Source organism: Neofelis nebulosa, chromosome 1 (genome assembly GCF_028018385.1).
Source record: "Neofelis nebulosa isolate mNeoNeb1 chromosome 1, mNeoNeb1.pri, whole genome shotgun sequence".
Classification (NCBI taxonomy): Eukaryota; Metazoa; Chordata; class Mammalia; order Carnivora; family Felidae; genus Neofelis; species Neofelis nebulosa.
In genome coordinates, this window is record NC_080782.1 from 177,192,761 (window position 1) to 177,217,128 (window position 24,368).

At 43.2% G+C, this 24,368-nt stretch overlaps 1 long non-coding RNA gene across 2 annotated transcripts in view; it reads left to right on the forward strand.

The window, feature by feature from the left end:
* The window catches only part of LOC131483589 (uncharacterized), a 32,737-nt gene that overhangs the window by 5,456 nt on the left and 2,913 nt on the right, over positions 1-24,368 (forward strand). The window contains exon 3 of one of the 2 annotated variants that reach the window (XR_009247788.1): positions 682-861. This is a non-coding gene — a long non-coding RNA (uncharacterized LOC131483589). Of the gene's footprint in view, positions 1-681; positions 1,893-24,368 lie in introns of those variants that run through there. The other variant, XR_009247787.1, reaches the window with a different exon arrangement.

Sequence of the window (24,368 nt, forward strand, 5' to 3'; positions counted from 1 at the left end):
TAAGGGCCTTTGTGTTTAGATTGGGCCCATCAGGACAATCCAGAATAATCTCTCTATTTTAAGTCCATAACCTTAATTGCATCTGCAAAACTCCCTTGGCTATGTAATGTAACCATTCACACATTCCAGGGATAAGGGTGTGAACAGGGTGCAGGGATCATCCCACCTGCCCCAGCCTCCTAAACTGGCCTCCCCACTCACGCCCTGTTCCCCTGCAGGCCATTCTCAACTCGGCAGACAGACCTGCAGTGACTTTCCATCTCACTTAGAGCAAGTCCACATCTTCACTATACCCCGTATGCCTACTGAGTTTGGATGCCCCTCACCTTTCCGACCTCCTGCTCACACACCAAGCATGCTCCCTCTTCCAGCATTTGCTTTTGCTCTTCCTCGCCCCACACTCTCTTCCCTTCAGTACCTCCATGGCTCACTCCCTCACCTCCTTGAAGTCCAGGCCAAGATCCTACCTTCTCAGCCAGGCCTTTCCTGACCACCTGCTTAAAACCGCAGCCTCTGTACTCCCCAGGACTCCTTTAGTCCTTTTCCAGGCTTTAGTTTTTTTCTCCATAGCACTTTTCGCTCCCGAATGTAATACATATTTTATCTGTATTTGTTTACTGGATGCACCAAAGCAAGCTGCACAGAGATTTTTGCTCATTCTGTTCGCTGCTTTATCTCCAGTGCCCAGAACAGTGTCAGACGCGCAGAGGCACCCAGGAAATGTTTGTCAGATGATCGAATCCATGAGTATGAAATGGACATCCTGGCCTGCCCTACATGGAGGAGATGTTGGGTTGGGACCAGCAGAAAGGAGTTGGACCTTCCATCCCGTGGAGTGCCCTCTACTCGTCAGACAAAACTGTAAGTGCCACGAAGACCAGGCTGGTGTCGCATCAGAGGACCTGGCATGCAGCAGATTCTTGGTAAATGTTTGCTGAATACAGTTGATGTCGCTGTGCTGGATTCTGCACATACATGATCTCATCTCACCCCCTACGACCTGTAAATTGTGAATTTCATTTTACCACTTTGACCCTTCTCACAGTGAGCCAAGGGAGACGTTACAGTGTGAGAGCACACTGCGAGGTGTCACAGTATTTCTGGAGAGGAGTTTCGGTCACCCAGTCCACCCTGTACATCCCAGGCTGTATCCCTCTCCACAAATGTGCACACTTTTGAAAGTGTTAGGCCGTGGGAGGACAGCGTGCTGCAGTGATAAGCATGTGGGGTCAGCCCTGGAGAGGTCTGACCGTCATCTGGCCACTGACCGGCTGTGCGACCCTGGAGTAGTTACATAATCTTGCTAAGCCTCCCTTTCGTTGTCTTTAAAAATAGGGCCAATCATCTCACCTTGTAGGGATATTGCGGGGATTAACTGAGATCATGCAGGTGCAAATACCCAGCAGAATGCTCGCTACAATGATAAGAGTTTCCCTCCTTCCTTTTTGAGAGCCCGAATCCACCTCTCGGACGTCTACCCTTTCACGGGAGCCTTGCTCTTGGGAGCAGCGGAGAATGAAACACCTCTCCCTTCCAAACAGCTTTCAAGGCAGTTATCTTGTTCTCCCTCAATCTTCTCTTTCTAAAGGTGAAAATGCTCAGTTCATTCGACCATTCCTTATGAAACCGGTTTTGATTTCTAAGTGGGCACTAGCTTGACAACACAGCTTCCGAAATGTGCTGTCTGGGGAGGACTTCTCCGAGAACCGAGCTCGAGTACTTTTGTTGTGTTTAGTTCCTATCGTACCCCCAGCGCCTGGAGAAGTGCCAGCACATAGTGGGTCCTCAATAAACACGTGTCTATTTAAACAAGGAGTCTACAGAGGTGCTCCGTATTGCTTTTTGTGGGGCTCACACTGCTTTTAATGTCAGCTCTCCTCACATCTCAATGGTCCCGAGTGAAGTAAAAATCCACTTCAAACTAGCTTTTTTTTTTCAACGTTTTTTTTTTTTTAATTTATTTTTGGGACAGAGAGAGACAGAGCATGAACGGGGGAGGGGCAGAGAGAGAGGGAGACACAGAATCGGAAACAGGCTCCAGGCTCCGAGCCATCAGCCCAGAGCCTGACGCGGGGCTCGAACTCACGAACCGCGAGATCGTGACCTGGCTGAAGTCGGACGCTTAACCGACTGCGCCACCCAGGCGCCCCCACTTCAAACTAGCTTTTAAAGATAATTGCTTGGACAATATCCTCACAGTCTCTCAACTAGAAAATTTGAAGTTGGTACCATGTGATGCCCAGGCACCCTTCCAATTCTGGGTTTTGTTCCCTCTTTTTTCTTCTAATAAAAAAAAGAGGTATAATTCACAGAACATGACACTCCCCATCTAAAGTGTAGTTCAGTGGTATTTACTGTACTCATGAAGTTGTGTCTCCATCCCCACCACCTAATTCCAGAACATTCCCAACACCTCAAAGAGAAACTCCACACCTATTAGTAGTCAGTCTTAATTCCCTCCTCCTTCCATCCCTTGGCAACCACTAATCTACTTTCTGCTGCCATGAATCTGCTTATTCTGTCCATTTCCTATAAATGCAAACATCCAGGATGTGGCCTTTTGTGTCTGACTTACCTCACTTAACACAATGATTTCAAGGTTCATCCCGGTAGTAGCACACATTCGTTTTGATGACTGAACAATATTCCATTGTACGGATATGGATACACTGTATTTCATTTCTCCATTCATCTGTTGGGTTATTTCCACTTCTTGGCTAATAGGAATAACGCTTCTACAAACATGTATGTACAAGTTTGTGTGACACATGTTTTCAATTATCTTGGGTGTACATCTGGGAGTGGAATCGACGAGTGATTGGGCGACTCTCTGACCTTCTGAGGATGGCTGCACCATTTCACATTCCCACCCAAAAATGTCTTTGGTTGTGTGAAGGTTCACACACATTCACACACATTTGGTTGTGTGAAGGTTCCGATTTCTCCACATCCTTGCCAGTACTTGTTATTTTTAGTTTCTTTGATTCCAGCTGTCCCAGGGAGTGTGAAATGGTATCTCGCTGTGGCATTCGATTTACTTGTCTCTTTTAAGTCAGGAAGTTTAAAGATACTCCCTCCAAATATTCCTAGCATCCTGTTTGTCTTAATATTAGTCATATACTTGTTGAACAATTATTAAAATTAATTTATGTTCTCAACTTGGACCACTTGTTAAATTTTTTTTAATGTTTATTTATTTTTGAGAGAGACAGAGTGCAAGCGGGGGCGGCAGAGAGAGAGAGGGAGACACAGAATCTGAAGCAGGTTCCAGGCTCTGAGCTGTCAGCACAGAGCCCGACTCGGGGCTCGAACTCACAGACCGGGAGATCATGACTTGAGCCCAAGTTAGGCGCTTAACTGACTGAGCCACCCAGGTGCCCAGCTTGCACCACCTCTTGGTGTAACAAGTTTGTTCAATGTACAAATGTCATTAAAAAAACAAAACAAAACAAAAAACAAAGGATCAGTTCAACTTTTACAAGTTGTGCCTTAGTCCTAATCATCTATTGGTTGAGGGCTCTCATACTCAACCTCTCCTCACTCTTCAAGCTTCTGTGGATATACTTCATCCCCTCACCCCCCAGGGTCCGTCTTCTGAGAGTTCAGAGTTTATCAGCTTGCTGCAAGCTCTGGCAACAGAGAGAGGTTCTAGGTCAGAACCACCGTGCCAGGAGAGCAAAGAGGTGCTGGGACATTTCAACCCCACGTCGCTTCTTGTAGAAATAAAAGTCAAGCCTCTATCCAAGAGCAAGACTGGAAAAGATACCTAAAAATCCTGAGCCACAATTTCACAGCCTGCATAGATCAACCAAAGACCACATACACTTAATGTGACACAATGGCTTTCACCGGGACAACTGTGCCCCCCCCAGGGAGCATCTGGCAATGTCTCAAGACATTTTTGGTTGTCTACTGGCATCTAGTAGGTAGAGGACAGGGACACTGCTGAACATCCTACAGTGCCCAAGACAGCTTCCAATAGCAAACTTTCTGGCTCCAAATGTCAACATGCAAAATTAAGAAACCCTTGTGTAATAGGTTACTAAAAAGGACTTTTCCTATCTTTTGTCTTCAGCATATTTCACAGACTTTGGTTGAAACTATCTGGTTCCACCTCTCTAGCTGAGCCCCCAGGTGACAGTGGAGAATAAATAGTTAGGTTTTCTATACTCTTATTAAAAGAGTGCTCAAAATCTCACCAGTGATTGCAGTGAGCCATGTATAAAAAATATATTTATAGTATCCAGAAGGTAAGTGGAGAGATGGCATATAAATATAGATATATATAATACATGCACACATGTATCCATATATGGGCGTGTATATATTATCACCTATGAAAAACTCATTGTCATATAAAGAAGGGTATCTAGACAAAAGAGAAGGAAAATATTATAAATGGTTAATTATTTATTTTTTGAGAGAGAGAGAGAGAGGAGGGTGGGGGCGGGGGCAGAGAGAGGGAGACAGCAAATCCCAAGCAGGCTCTGCGCTGACCCAGGGCTCAAGCCCACAATCCATGAGACCATGACCTAAGCAGAAAACCAAGAGTTGGCTGCTTAATTGACTGAGCCACCCAGGTACCCCAAGAAGGAAAATATTATACAGGTGCTTCTGGCAGTAAATTAAGAAAAATATTGCTATTTGTCAGATTTTCATTTATTTTAAATTTTTAAAAATGTTTATTTATTTTGAGAGAGAGAGAGAGAGACAGAGACAGAGACAGAGAGACAGAGACAGAGCACTAGCAGGGGAGGGGCAGAGAGAGATGGAAACACAGAATCCGAAGTAGGTTCCGAGTGCTGACAGCTCAGAGCCTGACGTGGGGTACAGACTCATGGACTGCGAGATCATGACTTGAGCTGAAGTTGGATGCTCAACCAACTGAGCCACCCAGGCGCCCCATTATTTGTTTATTTTTTATTCGCGCGCGCGCGCGCGCGCGCGCGTGTGTGTGTGTGTGTGTGTGTATGTGTTTTAAGTAATCTCTATGCCCAACATAGGACTTGAACTCACAACCCTGAAATCTAGAATCACATGCTTTACCAACTGAGCTAGCTAGGCACCCCTTGTCAGACTTAAAATGTGTAACTTATTTTGTAATTTCTCATTCTAAAGAGATTTATACATTTATACCTCATTTTTATTAATTCTGTATTATTTTTCTATGAGAGAGCCCCCAGGCTGTAGACCCTTCAGGTCCTAAAGTCAACCTTCTGAGTCCACGATCTTAACCACTACAACCTTCTGCCTTTCTCCACCCACAAGGCACAGACCTGGTTATCATTAAACTTGATCTGCCCCTGCCTGAGCCCATCCCAAATAAGCTTTGTCCTCACCCGTCCACAGATGCTACTCTAGGGATTACCCACAACTTGGCAAACCCAATCCATGGACAGTTCTCAGTCACAGTATTACCCAATCCTCTGCAGCATCTTACACAGTCGATTGCTCCCTCCTCCTTGAAACTCCTCTCTTGGCTGTCATGACACCACACCCAGAAGGTTTCCTCCCTCCCTCTCTGCCTTCCCTGTCCAGCTCGTCTCTCGCCCAGTGCCATGGCTTGAAATGCCAAATACATCCGGCGGCCCTCAAATCGCCAGCACGGATGTTTCCCCAGAACTCAGACTCGTTCTTCCACCGCTCTGCCTGACCTTTCTCTTTCCTTGTGCATCTAATATGCATCTTAAGCATCGTGTCCAAAACAGAACCTGCGATCCTCCCCCACCTCGACCTGCTCTTCCCTGCAGTCCTTCCCAGGGCAGTAGATGAGACCTCCGTCTACGGTACCTGACTGCTCAAGCCCAAATCTGAGGAGCCGTCCTTTTAATCTCTAGATCCAACTCCACTAACAGCTTCTGTTGCCTCTTCTTGCCAAACATATCCAGCCTCTCTCCTTGTCTCCCCAGCACCACTCTCCTCGTTCCTGGCTCACTGCTGTGGCCTTGGAGCTGGTCTCCCTGCTTCCATTCTTGCCCTGCTGCAATCCACGCTCTATACCACACAGTCAGGGGAGCTCAGGTCATGTCGTTCCCCTGTTCCTCTGTTGGAAACCTTCTGGTGGCTTCCCTTATATTTAGAATAAAATACCCTGGCCTGATTTCATCCCATCTCCTGCTTATCTGCAACCCTCCAGCCACATTGGCCTTTCTTTGACTTGAACACACCAAGCTCATTCTGGCTTAGGATTTGTATTGCTGTTCCCTCTGCCTGGAAACCCCTTCCCCGTGATCTCTTCATGGTGACTCCCTGCCATTCTGGTCACCTCTTCAGAGAGGCTGTGCTAAGCAGCCATCCTGTCACTCTACCACATAAACCTATTTTGTTTTTTTTCCTAAACCTATTTCGATTCTCCTCATTGCACTTACTACTCTCTGTTACATCCTAATTTATCTGTTTATTGCCTTTCCTCTTACTACAATAGAGGCTCCATGAGAGCAGGCACGGTGTTGTTCACCTCTGCACTAGAGGATTCAATAAACATAATAGTGAATGGCTGGGTGAATCCCTGTTTTACAGATGGGAAAACTGAGGCACAGAGAGTTAAGTCTCTAGGCCAAGGTAACACAGGGATAGCGTAGAGTCAAGGTTTGAACCCAGGCAGTCAGTCTTCAGAGTCTGTGACCTTAACCATCATAGCACCCTACCTTTCTCCACCCACCAGGCACACATCTGCTGGTGATTGACTAGAGACCAGAAAGGCAAGAGGACGCAGGGCGGCTACTCTGTCTTGTATCCAAGGGCGACACCTCCTGGGATGCAAGGAGATAGAACAACCTCATGGGTCCATTCTTAAATACTAGAAGGTGAAATATGAGCGGATTTCCAGAACCCATCACTGGGTCTTCAAGTCAAGCCTGCAGCTGACTTTGACCAACTTGCTCCTAAAGTCTTCCCAGGGCCCCTGAGCAGACCTGAAATTCACCCTCTCTTCACTCAAACCCAACACAAAGCAAAAGAGAGTCCACTTCGCAGCAGCGGTGTGGTCGCTTTTAGGAGTAAGCGGGGTGCACCCGGAGGCTGCCAATTTGGTATTTCCAAATTAATGAAGGCCCCTCGTGAGATGACTGTGAATGGACTCCGAAGTTACCTGTCATTCCCCGCTGTGCCCTCCCTGTCCTGTCGGGAAAGGGATTCCCTTCTCCTGCAAGCAGTTCACACTTTTTTTAAAAAATTTTTTTTAATGTTTTTGATTTATTTTTGAGACAGAGAGAGACAGAGTGCAAGTGGGGGAGGGGCAGAGAGAGAGGGAGACACAGAATCTGAAACAGGCTCCAGGCTCTGAGCTGTCAGCACAGAGCCCGACATGGGGCTCGAACCCACGAACCGTGAGATCATGACCTGAGCCGAAGTCGGATGCTTAACCGACTGAGCCACCCAGGCACCCCAAGCAGTTCACACTTTTACACCATGGTCTCCAGGTTCCTGAGTCTGAGGTCATTTGTTTTTGCTGTATTTGATGAAATATTGTGTTCTATTCTTCCCAGGGCCTAAGTCACTTCCTGAAGTTAAATTTGCCTGGGGAGTGGCCCTCTTGTGCAATTAATGTATAGGGAATGAACTTGTTGTTAATTCAAGCGTTTAACAGTATCTTCAGCCCACCCCTCCCTCCACTGCCCTCCCCCCACAGTGACTGGTGGGTTACTTGGTTTTTTCTTTCCCCTGATACCTAATAAAGTAGAATGAATACCTTCCACGTATTGTAGACACAATACGTGTCTACACGTGTCTTCCCCGTGTTTCTTGTTCCGTGTATGACCACAGCAGAAGGAGAACGAAAGGGTTATATAGATCCTTGAACCTGAGTATTTTCAAGCTCATCGCTTGGAGAAATTACTAATCACTTTCACAAAGGTTATTCCTTTGGAATCATGTGATTTAAAAACACATTCCTCCCTTTCAGATGTAATTTCTGTGAAATGATAATAATTCAGCAGTTAGTACAAAGAGCAGTAAAGTCATATATCAAGATCACATTCCAGCCCTCTACCATTTCTATTTCTGACACATAAAAAAGGGCAACATATTAATACTAGAGAAATTCAGAATTTATTTTCAACTAAGAATGACTGAAAAAAGATTACTTTTTGACCTTTGTCTTTCTTTGCTAAGGAGAGCTAAGACCAAATTGTCAACCTTGGTTACCTTGAATAAATCAAGATTAAATTTCTTTATATAATGTCTTCTTATATGTTGCTTAGAAATGATTATTAATTAGCACGCTAAAGCATACACAGATGTATGTATTTTGATACCAGAATTTAAGTTATTATTTAAATATGGAAAAAGCTGAATCTTAGGTATATCAGAAAATTGGGGATTAAATCAAGTGTGTGTATGGGTGGCTCAGTCGGGTTCAGTGTCCAACTTTGACTTTGGCTCAGGTCATGATCTCGAGGTTCGTGAGTTTGAGCCCCACATTGCTGTTTCTGCTGTCTGTGGAGCCCACTTCGGATCCTCTGTCCCCTCTCTCTCTGCTCCTTCACCGTTTGTGTGCATGCATGGGCACGTGCACACTCTCCCTCTCTCTCTCTCAAAAATAAAATAAAATAAAATAAAATTTAAAAAATAAATTAACTAAACGTGTGTGTGTGTGTGTGTGTGTGTGTGTGTGTGTGTGTGTTACTCCCTATTTATTGAGGTTTGGAGCATCTAGCAGACATTTACTGATAAGGACTTCCCAAAATCAAGGGCTGAGACCATTGCTGGGGAGGTCAGAGGCAGTGTTTCCCTGGAGTTCAGAGAGTTCAGACCTATGGAAATGTGCACAGTGTGCAAGTATATTCATCTTAACCAACACTCATAGGATCTCAGAGTTGGGAGGACCCTTAAAAGTTATTTAATCCCTTCTCCTTGCATTCAAAAAAAGATTCTTATCTTACAAGGGGTGGAGGAGGAAGGAGTTCCTCCTTAACCCGACCCAGTCTGGCTGGGTTGTGTGGTAAACTTTTGATTGCTTAATATTTTGTATCTATGAACAAAGAAGTTTGATCATTAATAAAGCAGAATTTCCATATGGGGTTCTGCGTTAATTGCTTGGATTTAACGCATAAGTTTGAGGAATTTAAATGTTTGCTAAATTCAGATGCTTCTCGAGTAAGAAGGGCTTGGAGGGTGGGAGATGTTAGTGCCCAAGAGATCTCAACATTCCCTTCCAGAGTTCCCAGGGCTCTTGGGCAGTTGAGCTCAGGCTTCAGTTAAAAGCTCTTGTCTTGTAGGAGAGGAACACTCCTGAGTCCATCTAGAAATGGCTCAAGGTGCTGGCCACTTCTCCTGGAGTAGTGGAGCTTACCTCTGGACAAGGGCAGGCATAAGCTCTGCTGATGGAATCAACAACAGGAGATGGGATTTTAAGCTCTTTGTGGCCAGGTGACAACCAGATATGGTAGTTATGACAGCCCTGACAGATGAGACACCCCCCACACCCACACCCACACACATTTAAAACACCGTGGAGCTCCTAAATTCACAGATGACAACAGAGCCTTCAGATCCCCCTGGAAGTCTCATGGAAGGGCAAGGACTACTGACATGCATTTGTGAGTTATGATGATTGTTCTAGATTTGGAAGCCAATTGTTTTCCAGTACTTGATTTGCAGGTTAAAAAAAGAAAAAAAAAGGTCTTTCCCGTGATTTTCAGATAATGGCCGATTTGACTGACTTGCTTGGTCTCTTGAATTTCATCGCAAAACTCAAACGATAATCACTAACATCCAAGTCATGTGGGGAAGACTTTGGCAGCTGAGTCCACACACCCAACGGCGAAGTCCAAGGCTGTTGTGTTTCCACCATGTTCACATTTTGATTCATAATATTCTGCTGTTTGAAGGAAAGGGTCAGCTGGCATTTATTCTGGTGGAAATCCAAGTGGCCGCATGCCATCGGCTAAGCAGCACACATTAAAGATGCGTGTGCCTCTTCTTGCTGATTCCTTTTGCTAGAAGGATGCACTTTCCTGATAAATGAAATCTGGAAACCTCTCTTCCCTCTAATTTGCATGAGAGAATTAGGCAAAGGGCCTACGAGGATTAGGAAGGCTCTCGCACCATTCATCTGGAGTCCCGTCGCAGTCACAAAGCTCCACGTAGATAGTGCAATCACCACCACATTCAACATGGAAATTATTCTGTAATTGAACTTTATTAGACACTAAGGCTGAGCCTCCCCGAAGGAAGAAATTTGAACATTTGGGAATGTTATCTGGGAAATTTAGCTTTAAAAAATATTCATTTGAAATATTTGGCTGATTTATTAAAAAAGTACTTTTTCCAGAAGTTTAAAATATTCAAAGAATGACCTGGATTCTTCCTTCCTGTTGATATGTTGTAGGACTCATCCTAAAATATGCACATTCTTAGTCATTGTGTTTCAGTTCTTTCGCGGGAAAGAAGTTAGATTGACTTATAAAAGAGAGAGGTCTAGGTCCCCAGCCTGGCTGCTCTCTAGAGTCTCCATCTTGCATTTCCACCTAACTGCTGGACATCTGAACTTGGATGCTTTGTAGTTACCCCAGAGCCCAGCTAACTCCATGCTCCAATCTCCCCCTTTGCTCCCAAATGACTCACCTCCCTGATTCCCCTCACTGTCTCTGGTACCTACGCTCACTGCCACGTTCCTTGCCTTTGTCCCGAATATCTGTGAGTCTCCAAGGCTTGCTGGGCATTCCCTTGCACTATCTCTCACATTCCACCTCTCCTTTCAATTCCCATTGCCCCCAGACCCCCGCCGCTTCAAGCCTGGATGATTATAATAGTCTCCTAACTAATCGCTTACTTGTTTCTCCCCTCCAATTCACTGCTGCCACGGTAATCTCCCTAAAACACCATTTAATCATGCCAAACCCTTAATTAAAAATCTTCATTATCTCTTCATTACCACCAGGATAAAGTCCAAGCGCCTTAGTTTCCTTCCACTATCTGGCCTCAATCCACATTTCCAGTTTATTGCCCACTATTTCCCCACAGTTTTCGTAGACTGCGCTAAAACCTGTCTAAATGACACCTTTCGTCCACCTGGAATGGTTTTTCCAGGCCTCTAAACTGGGATTTCTGTTCATTCTTTGAGGCCCACGTCAAATCCTTCTGTCTCTTGTGGGGCAACTGTGTCCTCCTCAGAGCTTCTAGGACAATGTCCAGTATCAAGCCCATTCGGAGTCATTACTCAATTTTTGAAGTGTTTGTGTTTTCTGACTACTTGGACTCTATGTGTCTTAAGATCAGGAACTTCTCCAGATACATGTTTATATCTCCTTCTCACTATAATCACCACCACCATTCATTGCCTGCCATCCCCAGTAAATACCAATTACGATATGATTTGGTTATAAGATGTTTGGAGTTTGATGGCCAAAGGGAATAACTGGTGTGGTGTGTCCATTGTGGTCCTTTTTATTTGGGACAACCCATATGGGTGATTGGCATGACAGATTATAAAGGGAATTCATTTTGTATGAACAGGTACTCAGTTAAATTCACCCAATCCCAAAGAGATCTAATTAAAGAAGGAGAATTGCTGGGGAAAAGCATGTGTGGTGAAAGACTGTACTTCTCAGTACCCATAAGGACTAAGGAATACGACGAAGGAAAAATCCTTATGCACAGCCGTTGGACGGGAGAGACTGAAGGGAAAGCAGGCACACTGGTGTTAGCGTCTAAGTTCTAATTTGCATCTAAGTGTTCAGAAATGTGTAGCTCTGCCCTTGTTTGCTTTGATGCTAGACTCACCCAGGAGTAAGCAGAGAATACCTGGGTGGAGAAGTATCAGGTGATTCTCCTGATTCTCTTCTGCATTTTAATTCTGATTAGAATATAGGAACCTTGTCCTGAAAAGACTTTTGTGGTTTAAAAAAGACAACCAGATAGTGTCTTTCCTGCTCTCTGCTAGCCTCGAGTGCATTTCACCTCAAGGACCTTTCCCTCTTCTGCTTCATCTCAATTCACTGTGTTCCTACAGGAGTTCAGTGCTCTCCTCGTCCCCTGGAGTTCTGAGATCGGGCACTTATAATCTCACATGCCATCATTGCAAGAGTGAAAATCTTCCTTAGCGTCATTTGAGTAGAGGATACTTCTTCCTGTCTTCCCCTACTTTCCTCCCACTTTGGGGGGTGGGGGGGAGCTTCATAAGTAAAGCAACATCAGATAGTCAATGATGCGTTTTCTTTTATCTTTTCCTATCTTTTTTGCCCCTTCTTGTTAATTTTTTTTTCCACTGGGAAACAGTGAATCTGGGCCACCTGTGCATTGGCATTATTAGAAGCCAGGGGCACAAATGATCATCACGATTGATGGCATGACCCCGGGCACCAGCTAGTGGTTTCCCATGTTACCTATTCCCTACTGTCGAGCTGTCATTCGAAGAAGCCCCCAAAGATTAGCTGATGTCCTCTAGCCTGATCGTCCCATCGTTCCCAAAGGGTCTTCTGTAACAGGCTTTTGTTTTTCCTAATATAATCATTAAAAGCAATATTTCAGTCAATGAGAACTGAGGTCACCCTATGTGTGCAAGACATTGTTTTCAAAAGCTTGAAATCATTCTGAGCAGGTGAACTGACACTCACATGACTCGAGGTTGCTCCTAGGTTAAGGTGACATATGAATGCTTACAAATTACAAATACAATAGAGTATGTGGCTTAAGTAAGTAATCTGAATTAGAAGGTGACTTAAAGAGGTACATTTGGGCACAATTTTGATGCCCATTGTATCAAAAAGTGGAAGAGAGTGGTGAACAAAAAGACATGGACCTGTTATCAGAGTAATGGGAGGATGAGGGGGTTTGATTAAGAAAGAGAGTTCAGGGACGCCTGGGTGGCGCAGTCGGTTAAGCGTCTGACTTCAGCCAGGTCACGATCTCGCGGTCCGTGAGTTCGAGCCCCGCGTCAGGCTCTGGGCTGATGGCTTGGAGCCTGGAGCCTGCTTCCGATTCTGTGTCTCCCTCTCTCTCTGCCCCTCCCCCGTTCATGCTCTGTCTCTCTCTGTCCCAAAAATAAATTAAAAACGTTGAAAAAAATTTTTTTAAAAGAAAGAGAGTTCAGGGATGCCTGGGTGGCTCAGTTGGTTAAGTGTCCGACTTGGGCTCGAGTCACGATCTCGTGGTCTGTGAGTTCAAGTCCCATGTTGGGATCTGTGCTGACAGCTCAAGGCCTGGATCCTGCTTCAGATTCTGTCTCCCTCTCTCTCTCTGCCCCTCCCCCACTCATGCTCTGTCTCTCTCTCAAAAATAAATAAACATTAAAAAAAATTGAAAAAAGAAGAAAAGAAAGAGAGGTCAGACTGGAAGTTTATTATCCCAATGGGTTTGAAACACATAGTCTCATCTATCTTTGCATCTACGACAACCAGGATAGTGCAAGGCACATAGTAGGTGGGAGATTAGTACGTATGAATTAATGCATAAAAAATTAATGGTTGCAGGATCAATATATCAAATAAAAAGTTAGCTAGTATATTTTTAATTTTCTTCAATCTGGGTTTAAATTTTTTTTTTCTTCCCCTATTGCCTGATGGACTTCTTGACTTTCTGACAGAGTTGATCAATAAATGGAAATCCCTAGATTATTATTTTATGCACATCTGTAATGTTTTACTTGGCCTCATGCTGGGTGTGAGGCTCAGACAGGAAAAAGCACTTTGATCCCTTCTTAGTAGAGAGGCCATGTCAACACCTAAGGAAGATAATACCACCAAAGCATGTTTAAAAGCTTTTTGTTATTGGATGGACATTAAGGTCATCAGGGAAAGGGTGAGGGCATCTTGCAGATCATTGACGTGCCACAGGGAACTTCTCTCAAGTTCTGGTTCAACTGGGAAGTTGAATTTTCCCAGGGTTTTTGCCCAGGTCAAAGTAACACTTGCAATGACCTTTTCTTGCCTGAGTACAAACCTAACATAACGTACCTCTCAGTCTAAAGAGGAAACCACACAACAATTTCACTCCAATTGGAAGGTCGTATATTGCGCAGAGCAGAAATATGAGTAGGGCAATCATTTTTTAGAGAAGAGAAAATATGGAGGCCTTTCCCTCCGCGTGAACTTGGAGGTCTCCTTGGTAACTGTGTGCTAATTGGTGAACCGTGCATCTGCAGACAGCGGGGCGGGGCAACTCCCTGCCGGACCTCCAGGCACAGGAGCGCCACCTAGTGAGGAAATTCCCCTTCAAAACTTTCTGAATAAAACAACCCCAACTGTATTCATGTAACTTCTCTTTGAAAAATGATTAAGTTCACATAGATAAGTATTTAATTTTAACTATTTTAACAAAGAATTTTAACTTAGGAGTTAAGAGACAAGAGCTAGTCAAGTAAACAGAGAAAATTCAAAGGTCCAACCAATACTTTATCACAATTTAAGATTTCTTTCCACCTTGTATATTTTCAAAGTGCTGATACGTTATTTTTCAAATACAAAGAACATCTGCAAAACTTCTGGAGGAAAACAAAAGGGATATGTACGGAGGGCTGGGAATAGTGTGCAGGGGGACAGAAACAATACCTTTCACTCTATACCGAGTTATATTATTTTCAGACCAGGTGAATGTGCTGCTCATCCAAAAATTATATTTAAAAAGAGCCTTTGGCACATATTCATGTTGCAAAGAGCTGTGAAGTGTCGGCAAAAACAATATCACCAAGTTACATTAAATTTGCTAATTTACAAAGAAAAATGGTGCTTCGTCTCCACATGGTTAAAGAATGTTCTCCAAGTGAAAGTATTTGTCTGCTAAATGTAGACTGGTGTATATATAAACTTCATCTCTCTCACACACACACGCAAACACACACACAAACAGTGTGCACACACTTCTCCTCTGAGTTTCCTACATGTTACATAGGCAGACATCTCAATTATTGAATTAAAAGAGAAAACAGACACTCACGTCAATGGTACTCAACTTCTTTGAACAAGGTCTACTGATAACTTTACCCAATTTGATCCTTGGACATACCAAGTGAAAAAGCAAATGGATATTAAATGTTACAAAGCAAACCTCATAGGACATGTCCTTTAGGATGCCACAAGGGCGGAAACGAGTCTTCTATTTATCTTCTGAGGCTTGGAGAGAAAAGATGCATGGAATCCTGCACCCAATGCAGCGACAGTCGCCAAAAAGACCAAGACCCAGGATCGTCAGGCCGGCCTGGTCAATGTTCCCGTGACACCAGGCCACCTGCCCGTGTGTTCAGGAGTGGCAGACTGCCATATTGCCTTCCATCACACTTCAAAAACTATGATAATTTGCTTTGACGTTATTTTATAACCAGGCAGAACTGGATAAAAAATGTGAAAAATATCATGTAGCTTTGGAGGGTTTTTTTTTTTTTTTTTTTTGCCTCTGCGGTTGAATTTTTTTCTGCCCACAGACCACTTTACCGTTAGGTAAAAGACCCTGGAAACTCCACAACTGTTTCCACGGAATTGAAACAAAGTGATACACAAGCAAACTAGACAGCTTTTTGCTGAGCAAGTGGATGCGATTTTTTTCAAGTTCACTTTGAAATTTCAAACCAGACCCTCAGGGAATAAAAACCCCATCACTACCATATTTAACTGTTTTGAATTTTGGGTCAATACTGAGGAGGAAATACATTTCTGCCATATTTAAAGCATAATAATAGAAAATAAAAGTACAGGTTTAGGGTTCTGTATATCTTAGATATACAAACCACAGACTGTGACCTAAATAGAATCTAATATTTTTTCTAAAACGATTTTATTAAAAAAGTAAAAATAAAAAAAAAAGATTTTATTTTTAATCTCTACACACAACATGGGGCTAGAACTCACAACCCTGAGATCAAGAGTTGTGCACTCTACTGACTGAGCCAGCCAGGCACCCTTGCAATCTAACCTTAATAGTGTTCATTGGTGTACCTGATGTCAAGTGTTATCTTTTATTTTCTATAGTTTTTATAGAGAAATAACAGACAATATTAAGATAACTTCAGCGATTATTAGGTGACACGTGTTTATAATTTTTCCTTACTTAGAGTCCCTTAAAACATTACATTGTATAGAGTCTGACAGCTAAGAAAAAGTTCAAGTGAGGGTGTCTGAAGATTTTTAGATATATACATTTCTATCTTTCACTGGATAAGCTTGTAATTTTAGCAAAGAAGTATAAAACAGGGTGGAATCAGTGATGAGGCCATTATCCTGTAAAAATAGACTAAGATGAGAGATTTGTATTTATCTGACAGCTGGTTTTAGCATTATAGGAAAAAAAAAGGAAAAATATGTACAATTGCAACTGCTGAATGATATCCAATTTATAACTAGTCACATGGTTACCAAGCTAAAAAGCAGTGAAATTGAACCATCCTCCAGTAAATTAAACTCATGCCAATATCCCATCTAAACTGTTAGCCCAACCGTTCTCTTCATTTCATCCGAGTTGGCCCAACCCTAACCTGTCCATTGTGAAATTGTTCTTGGAGCGACAACTACAATCCAACATTTAGTAACGGATTATTAAGTAGGGGAAAAACACAAAATGCACATCAGTCAGAACTTGATCTTGGATCCTCAATTAGAAAATATTTGCCTTGCCAGAGCTATAAGTAGTATGAGAAAAATCTTTGGTGTTTTTGTTTATATATGATTTTGAAGTTATTTTCTCTAAAAGTGCCTATTTGGTTGCTTAGTTCTTTACAGCTGGGGAGAACCTAACGTTCTCCATGGAATTTTAAAATTGTTTGCTTTCTCCAAATTACTGTATGTTACAAGATATCTTTTACATAGACTAGATGGGTTTCTGTGTCCGCATGAACGGACTATTTGCAGCTTATTCTTCGATTAACAGATAGTAATGCTGATTGTTTCAATGTGACCATTGTAACAGCTGAATTGTAGCTAATCAATTCTTCAAAATTCTTTCTTAGAACAAACAGCAGATCTATTAGCAAAATTATTTGAATTAGGTTAAGCTTATTAGACACTTATGAGCTCAATATATAATTCTTTGAACATATACTTTATAACATGTAATTACACACTACAAGATTATATATATTTGAACATATATGTAATTCTTTGAACATATACTTTATAATGTAAACACAACATCTACTTTATAACATGTAATTACATACTATATGATCTGAGGTGCTTTAACACTACCCTCAACATATTGTGTGAAAATTCCATAAACTTCCCGAGGAATCTCATTTTTCTCCATAAACCTATTTAAATCATTAGCTAGTCTACCAAATAAATTAACTAGAAATAAAGCAAGATAAGGGATTCTTAGCAAAATTTTCCCTTTCTCATTCATTCATTCATTCATTCATTCGATGAACCAATATTGAATATCTAGTAAGTGCCAGGCACCAGGTATTATAACAGCAAACAACAGAGACCTACACGGCCCTTGGCCTCATGGGGAAGATGAACTAGAATCAAATAAACACAAAAATGAAAACATAGTTACAAGTGATGTGGAGGAAATAAGGGAGAAGAATGGGGTGGTCTGAAAGAATAATGCAATAATTTACATTGGGCCTTCAAGGGGCATCTTTGAGGAAGTGACATTTAAGTCACCGGAACAATAAACCTGAGGCAGCCAGGTGATGAGGAAGGTGGGGTAGGATTTCCAGATAAACAACAAATAATGTTTTAGTGTAAGTTTGCAAGATTTGGGACATACTTCCACTAAGAAACTGCTTGTTGCCCCTCTGAAATTAGAATGTTTCGTTGAGCTATAACTGGCATAAAACATTATGTTTGAGTTTCAGGTGTACAACATAATGATCCAATATCTGTATAATTGTGAAAAGATCACAAAAAATCTAGTTAACATCCATCATTGGATACAGTTACCATTTTTCCCCCTTGTGATGAGAACTGTTAAGATCTGTTTTTTTTTTTAGCAGCTTTCAAACATGTAAAAACGGTATTATTCACTACGGCCACCATGCTGTACCTTCTGTCCCCAGGGCATTACATATTTTATAACCGGAAGTTTGTACTTTTTGACTACCTACACCTATTTTGTCCATCCGCTACCCCTGCCTCTGGCAACCACCCATCTGTTCTCTGTATCTATGAGTTGTATTGTTTCTCTGAAATTTGAGTGTAACTAGCCAGCCTGCGTTTCGCCTAGTGACCCCAGGTAGGCACAAGCCCAAAGCAAGTGGGAAAGCTCTGAGGTGCGCCCCCCCCACCCCCCGCCCCTTTGGACGGCCCCTTTGGACGAGGGGCGGTGGCTCGTGATGGAAGGGGAAGCGGCTGCGCTGCGGCTGGACAACTGGGAGCCCAGCGTGTCTGCACGACCTTGACTTGCAGGTGTTAGTCTTTCATGCCTTGAGTTTGCTTAAAGCAAACTTTTGCAGCACTCCAGTTGGGAACTCGTTGCAATTCAATATGATGATTTCCCAATCAATATAGAAACCTGAGAAACATTCTCAGCAAATACAGGAACTGTACGCTCCAGAAAGATGTGCTTATTTTCTTGAAAGACTAGCTTACATAGGACTTTGGTGGATAAAGCATGCACGTGTTCAGTCTCTGCTTTCCACTTGGCTGTTTCATCCCGAATTGGCGCAGTCTGTTGTGGTGCGCGTAGGGGTCCTGGAAGATGCTTGCTGTCTGCGGAGGCATTGTCCTGGCAGACCGAGGTGCCCTGCAGAGGGATGGGACTCAACTCTTGCCTCTTGAAAGCTGCCCATTTCAGCCCCCTGAGGTAGTCTCCTCACACAAGCCTCTCAGGTAGCACAGAGAATTTAGTCTTTTCACATCTTTGAGTCAAGGAAAGATACTGGCTGCTGTTTGATAATTTTCTGTTTGGTGTTAGAAAGCATATTACCCTACAGCCTCCCCTGCCGGGTTTCCCCCACCCCCCAGGAGTGTGTACAGACGTCAAAAAAGTTTACCTTATGTTCCAAATTCAGTAACACTTAGCTGGTAGCTTTTTGTTCACATGTAATTAAGGAATATGGCAAAGTCTTTTGCCCCATCCCTGAAGTAATCTAGGAAATAACAGAAGAAAATCAAACCATCTCTAGTCTGCAAATAGAATGGGGGTGCCTGGGTGCCTCTTCTTGGGATTCTCTCTCTCCCTCTCTCTCTCCCTCTCTGCCACTACCCTGCTCATGCTTGCTCTCCTCTCTCTCTCTCTCTCTCTCTCTCTTTCTCAAAATAAGTAACTAAACATTTGAAAACAAAAAGAACTAAAATAGAATAAAGTTAACTATAGGTGCTACAGAGTCACATATATTGGCAAGTTGGCTTCTCATATACGTGCACGTGTGCCCCTTCTGTACACATACTGATAAAGGTCCCACTGTGCACCCCACCAAGTATTTTCTAGCACTTTCAAACAAAAGGTCAAATACAGCCTTATGCAATTCACGATAGAACTCATTCACTGAGGGTCTATCATCTTAACGACCAAGCACTGTAACAAATTCCAGGGGTACTTATTAAATCATATTTAGAAATAAAGATGAAGCAATCCTGGAAATTCAAAGAGTCCCTGAAGAACAGAGTGTGGATAGTTACAAACTAAGGGTTGCAAATCTCATTTATTTTTAAGATCACCAAGCGTGCCTTTCTCCAAATACATGTAAGGCCTAGTATCTCTAAATTGCCTTTAGCAAAAGAAAAAGGATAAACACGCATGAAGTAATGCACAAAAGGAAATCTGCATTCTGTATTCCTTTTGGGAGGTATGTTAGTTTCCTAAGACTTCTGTAACAAAGTACCGCAGACTGGTAGCTTTGTGTCAGGCCTGGAGGCTGGCAGTCCAGATCAAGGTGTCCACAGGGTTAGTTTCTTCTAAGGCTGCGATAAAGGATCTGTCCCCACCTCTCCCAGGCCTCTGGTGGTTTTCTGGCAACTTTTGGCACTCTCAGCTTGCAGAAGCGTCACCCAAATCTCCTGTCTACACACGGTGCTCTCCCTGTGTCTTCACATCTTCTTCCCTCTGACTGTGTCTATCTCTGTCCAAATTTCTCCCCTCTAGAAGGAAGCAATCAGATTAGAATAAAGCCCCCCCTACCGACCTCATCTTAACTTGATCATCTGAAAAGATCCTATTTCCAAATCAGGTCACGTTCACAGGCACTGGGAGTTAGGACTTCAGCATCTTTTGGGTAACCCAATTGAACTCAGAATAGGGGCGACTGAACCAATAGTGCAAATTCGTCTGCATTTAAAAACGGAAGCCCTTTGCTAAGCTGGTTTTCCTAACCTTGATTTTATTTATTTATTTATTTATTTATTTATTTATTTATTTATTGTAAAGTTTATTTATTTATTTTGAGAGAAAGACAGAGTACAAGCAGGGGAGGGTCAGAGAGAGAGGGAGAGAGAGAGAGAGAGAGAGAGAGAGAGAGAGAATCCTAAGCAGGCTCCACAGTGACAGCACAGAGACTGATGAGGGGCTCCAACTCACCAACCATGAGATCATGACCTGAGCTGAAACCAAGAGTCAGACACTTAACCCACTGAGCCACCTAGGTGCCCTGTAACCTCAATTTTATTTAATGAAGAGTTGATGTGTGAGACTGAAACCATTCAACCTGGACACGGGAGGGCATGTCACACGGGTAACACAAGATACTATGAGAGCAGACAGTCATGGGGGGAGCGGTAACAACTCATTTTCCTGACCCACCGACCAAAAATAAAGATCAAAAGCTCCCAAAAGATTGACTTACAACGTTACTAGTGAAATCTGATTTTGACACATCATGATCCCTCATAAAGACAGATCGCCTAGTTACACAGTGAAAAGGGGCACAGGGCTAAGTAAGAGACAGAGTCTGCCTTCCAGGCATGGCCTCCCCCAGATCGCTGGTGGTTCGGAGCAGATAATTAACTTTCTTAGTCTCAGTAGCCTCATGAGGGGGTTGGACGAGCGATCCATAATCCCTTCACAGACCTATGCCTTAGTCACCATGGGACACTTGAAGATGTGGTGAGGTGTGTTCATGCATCCCTCAGGTGGGGAAAGAAGTAGCTCTTTCTCTCTTTCTTTCTTACATTTTTTTAATGTTTATTTTTGACAGAGAGAGAGAGAGAGAGAGAGAGAGAGATCAAATGCAAGAAAGAGCAGGGAAGGGGCAGAGACAGAGGGAGACACAGAATCTAAAGCAGGCTCCAGGCTCTGAGCTGTCAGCACAGAGCCTGATGTGGGGCTCGAACTCACTAACCGTGAGATGCTTAACCAACTGAGCCACCCAGGAGCCCCAGAAGTAGCTCTTTCTAATGCCCCAGAGTAAGATCCTCAGGCCCAAATCCGTGCTGTCTGTATACCCCACTGATTTAACTGAGCCCTGCCAACAAATGTTACTTTTGCTTTCATACGCAGTGGACTGTGGGGTCTTGGAAATATCAAGGCCCACTCACAGGAAATGAAGAACTTAGAGCAGCTCTTGCCAGGCCCCACGTCTAGGTACTTTGTTTTCTTTTAATAACTTCCTCTGTACTCACAAGCACGAGGGAGCCACGGTGTAGCCACCATGCTACAAAGGACATGAGAGCGAAGGCCTTTGCCTTTGCGGGACGTGTTGGTCTATGTGGAAGGTTAACCAAAGTCCTACCTGAACCTAAAGGAATGTGAACACATTGGTAAGTTTCCCCGTAAGGATGGAGAAAGAGCCGACGCAGAGAGGGGTCAGGTCTGCGGACACTGGTCACCTTCCCTCGGGTGATTTAGAAGTGCCTGATGGCAGGGCTGAGACCCTGAGTTTTGTCTTCTCAGAACAAGAATCATACAAAGTAGTTCATGGTGCGTGAGGGTCTTTGTGACCATGAACACTCTCATGTTCGGCCGTAAGCCGAACTACTGCTCTAATGGGTTTTCACAAGGATCCTAGTTCATATAGAATGGAAAGCCTGTTGAGAGCCTCAGAAAAGTATCCCAAACCTGGTTTCCTTTTGAATCCTTGACTGCGTCCTGCAAATACACAGAACAGAACTGGACCCATACACACCTGCGAAGGGTGTTGGCACAACGTCTTCTTCCCAACATCTCAGCCAGGCTAGTGCTAGGATTTTTGTAAACATATCCAGAAAACTGTGTCTTTTCACCTGTATCTGCCCCACACATCCTTTACAGAGGGACGGTAAATCAGGCTTCTGGAGGGCTACAGCTCCAAAGGGTGGGAGTGAAGTTAGATTTGGTTTGGTAAATGCCTCCACCTTCCCACAGGGGTTATATAAGAGACCCGCTTTTTTTTTTTTTTTTTTTTTCTTTTTTCTGGCAATATCTCTTGGAAGAAAGCCTTTTTTGGAAACTCTTACATCAGAAGCAGTAACTGCTATTTTCCTACGTATAGTAACACATTTGAAGGGGCCTTCTTTTTGGCCAACAGTCATAAAGCTTCCAGATTTCCATGGCGGGATATGAGTCTTCTTAGGCTGGATGTTTAAACTGGATGCTTCAGTACAAGAATGGAGGAGTGGTTTTTTTCTTGAGAACAGGTTGTTGGTCTTGGTGAGTGAGACTGCTGGAATGGAGTCACTCCTCAAATCAGTAAGGCCGAGATTGGCCAATGATTTGCCCCTTGTCAGTAAGAGCATTCATTGGTGCTGCTGTCAAGACTTTTCCGGCACATGGCACACTGCAGAAATCGGAGTGTTGAGCGTATGTGCATCTTTACAGAGGCACATCCAATAATGTTGATAGAAAGTCACAGGGTGTGGGGGAAAAAAATCTGCTGGGGGAATCACTGCAGTTTCTTTTCATTGAAAATCTTGATCGAATGCCGAGCAATATTGTGGCAGATGTGATTTTGGATTTGCAGTGGGGCTTCAGGCTGAACAGGCCTAAAACAGAGCCACTCAGAGGAGTCCTTTACGAACCTCTGCAAATATAAATCCCTAGCCCCTTATTCCGGACAAGCTGGTGATGTGCTTTCTTTTTCAGTTGTCTTGAATTACTTTCCGCTGCACGTGTGTGCAAGTTACCACCTACGCTTTCTCACTCACTCGGCTCAGCACCGTCAGCAAGGACAGTCCCCGATTACAAACGCACTTAGAGGGTGATTTATGCGTGGAGATAGCAGCATACTCAATGTTGCTGAGGGAGGAAAAACTCCTGATCCTTAAAGGCAATGATAATGATGTGGGTGTAAAGAGAAGTCAGGGTGAAAGAGGAAATAGGCCTTTATCACCAGCAGATCTTTCCCGTCCAAGATAAAGGGAATCCTTCGGACTGGCCGGTTGAATCAGTTGCCCTCCTGGCTGCATCCCACCTCCTTTCATGGTCCCATTTATCTCGTCACCTGATATCGTCTGTGCCTTAAAAACTCCCGTCACAATAGAGACTTCAAATAGGTGGGGAGGAGAATTAAGAGCTTAAAGACATCTGGTGATAGGCAACTTGGATTTAGGCTTGGACGTTATAGGATCTCCATTTTAAAACATCAAAATGTTCATTTTGTGCGGTGTGAAATGTGACTTTCAAAGATGACCCTAATCTCAGGGGAGAGATAGTCTGTCGACATATGTGAATTTCACCAGACAGCCTGTTTTTGCTTCCCTGTGAGAAATTAAAGTAGATATGCTAAAAGGTTGTACCTCTTTCAAAGCTGATTCTCCCTGCAAGAAAGTGTTGAACTGCAGTTGGCGATGGAAGGGGCCGATAAGGCGTCTAGTCAGTCACTGCCTCCGTGGGTGGCTGCTCTTTTGACATATCTGAATTCGGAGTGAGGGGCTGTTTGTAACAAAGACTCACATACAAAATTTACATGGTCAGAAAGGTTTGTAATATAACGAACGCCCTTATCATCGCTAGGATCTTTACAACAGCTTGGATGACTTTTTAATTGTGGCTTAATACAGTTAATTATGGCAACTCTTCCCCATTTTCCAGGATAATGAATTAATATTACAGATCATTAATGCTACTAAATTGGCATAATAATATACTAGATTGAACGTCGCAGTTATGTTAAGACCTGCTTTATAATTTGGTTCTTTTGTTATTTGCCTTAAATAGAAACAGCATGCATGATGCTTGCCTCTGAACAGTGGGCTTCATGTGACCACTTGTGTCCTTTTCCTTAATAAATTATTGATACATAAAATCCCAAATGGAAGACTTCTTCGTCTTCAGACTGTATGTGAAGCCAACATTTTCTTTCTAATATCCACTTCATCAGTATAAAAGTTAGAAAGCTCTCTGACTCTTGAGCCAGGTTTTATAATTAGACAAGACTGCATTTTACATCTGCAAAATACTCATGCTTAGTGGGGAAAAAAATGAGAAACGCGATATGTTCCATTCTATTGCAATGGTTATACCATTTTAATCTCTTAAGTTCAATATATATCCTCTAGCAGGCTATACTTCTAGGATTTCATTTTTAGATCCTTAAGGCTGCATATATCTGTCAAACCGACATAATGAATTTAAAGTGCTAATGC